The sequence below is a fragment of the Oncorhynchus mykiss genome, chromosome 17 (genome assembly GCF_057628025.1).
Source record: "Oncorhynchus mykiss isolate SJ-2025 chromosome 17, ASM5762802v1, whole genome shotgun sequence".
Classification (NCBI taxonomy): Eukaryota; Metazoa; Chordata; class Actinopteri; order Salmoniformes; family Salmonidae; genus Oncorhynchus; species Oncorhynchus mykiss.
In genome coordinates this window covers 77,110,534-77,115,046 of record NC_143038.1, presented here as the reverse complement: position 1 = coordinate 77,115,046, position 4,513 = coordinate 77,110,534, and positions in this window count along the sequence as shown.

Genomic DNA, 4,513 nt, shown 5'->3' with positions numbered 1-4,513 from the left:
TGGTAGCTCTCCACGAACAGGGTTGGAGTGAAAACCTACAGGATGGTAGCTCTCCAGGAACAGGGTTGGAGTGAAAACCTACAGGATGGTAGCTCTCCAGGAACAGGGTTGGAGAGCCCTGACATAGGACACCAACAGCCAGCCAAGGTTTTATTAAATAAACTATAGGCAATGCTTTTTATTGCACATTTAGGCCAAATTAAACTGATGCAATTGTCAATATTCAACTTCAATTCATTGGCACAATGAAGAAAAGCTTAGCCATACTCATTGATCGCCTAATAAAAACTTTATTATACTTTTGGTGAATTTACGAGGCATTGCTAGTCAAGACATTGCTCGATACATATGACCAATTTATAGCCTATGCGCACGGTTCTGACTGTCTGCCCCCGATCCTCTCTCTTCCTCGCCTGCTCCAGTGTCCCTTGGCCAGAAACATACCACCCTGCATCACACTACTGGCTTGCCTCTGAAGCTAAGCAGGGTTGGTCCTTGCCAGACTCTGGATGGGAGACCAGATGCTGCTGGAAGTTGTGTTGGAGGGCCAGTAGGGAGGCACTCTCCCCTCTGGTCTAAAATAAAAAATCCCCAGGCACATTGCTCTGTGTAGGGTGTTGTCTTCAGATAAATCACTAAAGATTCTATGGCACTTATTGTAAGAGTAGGGGTGTTAACCCTGGTGTTCCGGCTCAATTCCCATTCGGATCCTTGTTACAGGGAATATTTTACCTGTTAGTGGGACAACATCCCCACCTATTGGCCTTCATGTGTACTGCACCTTGTGTATGTACTATGGTTGCATTGTGGGGCATTCCATGTTAACGTGACTGTAGTATACACGTGACATTACTAAAACACAAATAGTTCTCATACTAGTAGAAAGAGGAGGAAGGGAAGCGCTACTAAGGGACACACTAGTACATTCTGGTAGACAGAAGGTGCTCTTTGGTAAAAGGGGTGAATTGGTTATTAAAAAGAAAAGAGGACCAATGCACTCTTCATATAATTAATTAAAATGCATTTATTAGTAATAAAGTAGCAGTAATAAAGGCATTTTAATCAATTATATGAAGAGTGCCTAAGTCCTCCTACTAGCTTCCAATTTGCTCGTTCAACTCCACTGTAACTGTGTTCCAGGTCGTTGCTGTAAATGAGAATGGGTTCTCAGTCAACTTATCTGGTTAAAAAAATGAAATAATAATTCCTGCAGAAGTCAGGAAATGCATGCTTCTTGCGGTTCGCCGAGCAGCGCAGAGGTGTTGTGAAGGAAGTTGTCAAGGAAGTGAGCTTGTGTTTGTTTACACAAGACGTCCTGCTCACCCACCGTTAACCAATCATGTCGATAAGGAGCCCTCCGCACTGTTACAACATTTGAGAGGCGCACGTGTTGCGTTTATATTTTGTTCAGTAGAAGCAGACCCCAATAAGAAAACAATAAGAAATGTAGACTAATGAAGAGAAACAAAGTTATAAATCCTATGTGCAACAATAACACACAGATGAGATTTAGTTGACATGATGAGCGACGGTGTGCAGAACGGTGTGCTAGTGATACAATACGATGGCGACATTTGCATACATACAAAACAAATGGCATACGTGTTAATAGGGAGGAACAACTTTCTGTCATAAGGATCGGACCAAGGCGCAGCGTGGTATGCGCACATTCTTATTTATTTAAAGAACGAAACACTGAACAAACTAACGAAACGTGAAGCTATACAAACGAGTGCTGACAGGCAACTACACCTAGACAAGATCCCACAAAACACCAAAGGGAAATGACAACCTAAATATGATCCCCAATCAGAGACAACGATAAACAGCTGCCTCTGATTGGGAACCATATCAGGCCACCATAGACCTACATATTACCTAGACCTACAAAAACCCTAGACAATACAAAAACTATGGTGCCCATGTAACGGATGTGAAACGGCTAGCTTAGTTAGCGGTGCGCGCTAAATAGCGTTTCAATCGGTGACGTCACTTGCTCTGAGACCTTGAAATCCTTGCTCTGCAAGGGCCGTGGCTTTTGTGGAGCGATGGGTAACGATGCTTCGTGGGTGACTGCTGTTGATGTGTGCAGAGGGTCCCTGGTTCGCGCCCGGGTATGGGCGAGGGGACGGTCTAAAGTTATACTGTTACACCCACCCTAGTCACACCCTGACCTAACCAAAACATAAAGAAAACAGAGGTCAGGACGTGACAGTATCTTTCAAGATGATTCAATACTAGATACATGGACTTCCATGTAATACAGAAACAAGATGTCTTCGGTTGAACCTAACTGACCACACTGAGGATGAGTGCCGGATGTGACACAGCCTGGAACACAATGTCCATCTGACAAGGCAAAGAATGTCGGCTAGCGCAGATATGACCCGTTTAACCCCTTAGACTATGCCTCTCAAATGAACATGCAGATGCAGACCAAAGAGTGAAATAGAACAAAGTTCTGTGTGTGAGGATAACCAAAGTACAGCTTGGCCCAACTGATCCCCTCATGCGTCTGAACAATCCACACTAACCTGGATGATGGTGTGTTGACTGATAAATGTATACTCCTATAAAACGCACAAAAACAATCAATACCCCAGTTCATTACTTCACAGAACATCATCGCTGCGATAAAGTGGAAGTTGGCTGCAGGAGGAGCAAACTGAAGCCTTCTGGTCTCACCCTGGACGTTCCTGAAGGATCCAGCCTCTCGGCTCATCCGGTCGTTTGCGACGTGCCGGTGAAAAGCTTTCATAAATGCAATTGAATAGTTAAGTGGAAGGTTATTATTAGTCATGTGAATTGTAAGCTAATTGAAGTTGAGAGACACGTCAAGACAATCAATTTCTTTAGACAAGAAAATGACCTCAATGCCTTCGTCAGTGAGGGCATCAACAACGAGGTGGCGGTGGAGAGCAAGTGTTCTGTGACAATAAAAAAATTAAAAAATATGTTTTTTTTATAATCAAACGTATTCCAATTGCATCAACTATGAGTTGGACTCCAATTACATACCGGTCATGTCATCTTCGTCACCACATACCCTGCCAGAAACGCGGCATGGTATCGACGAAGATGCCACAATGCTGTTGCTGTGTCTCCACCACAAGGCTGTGAACCTCCAGTTCTGCCATCTCTAATACATCAGCAACAATATGATGGAGTTGAACATCTCTAATACATCAGCAACAATATGATGGAGTTGAACATCTCTAATACATCAGCAACAATATGATGGAGTTGAACATCTCTAATACATCAGCAACAATATGATGGAGTTGAACATCTCTAATACATCAGCAACAATATGATGGAGTTGAACATCTCTAATACATCAGCAACAATATGATGGAGTTGAACATCTCTAATACATCCGAAACAATATGATGGAGTTGAACATCTCTAATGCATCAGCAACAATATGATGGAGTTGAACATCTCTAATACATCCGAAACAATATGATGGAGTTGAACATCTTAGTTCAGAACCTGCAACACACAGAACATGTTCCCTGTAAACTGCACGACTGCCATCCAGAAGACTTTTTAGCGTGTGCAGAGAAGCACGAGACTCAACTTCACTCAACTTTCTGGAGTTTCCTCTGATAATAATGGTATTGGAATAATAATGCATTGTCAGTAGGTCTTAGCATCATGTCTGATCCTCTGTAATAATGCATTTTGTCAGTAGGTCTTAGCATCATGTCTGATCCTCTGTAATAATGCTAAGGGAATAATAATGCATTGTCAGTAGGTCTTAGCATCATGTCTGATTCTCTGTAATAATGCTAAGGGAATAATAATGCATTGTCAGTAGGTCTTAGCATCATGTCTGATTCTCTGTAATAATGCTAAGGGAATAATAATGCATTATCAGTAGGTCTTAGCATCATGTCTGATCCTCTGTAATAATGCTAAGGGAATAATAATGCATTGTCAGTAGGTCTTAGCATCATGTCTGATTCTCTGTAATAATGCTAAGGGAATAATAATGCATTGTCAGTTGGTCTTAGCATTATTACAGAGAATCAGACATGATGCTAAGACCTACTGACAATGCATTATTATTCCCTTAGCATTATTACAGAGAATCAGACATGATGCTAAGGGAATAATAATGCATTGTCAGTAGGTCTTAGCATCATGTCTGATCCTCTGTAATAATGCTAAGGGAATAATAATGCATTATCAGTAGGTCTTAGCATCATGTCTGATCCTCTGTAATAATGCTAAGGGAATAATAATGCATTGTCAGTAGGTCTTAGCATCATGTCTGATTCTCTGTAATAATGCTAAGGGAATAATAATGCATTGTCAGTAGGTCTTAGCATCATGTCTGATTCTCTGTAATAATGCTAAGGGAATAATAATGCATTGTCAGTAGGTCTTAGCATCATGTCTGATTCTCTGTAATAATGCATTGTCAGTAGGTCTTAGCATCATGTCTGATCCTCTGTAATAATGCTAAGGGAATAATAATGCATTGTCAGTAGGTCTTAGCATCATGTCT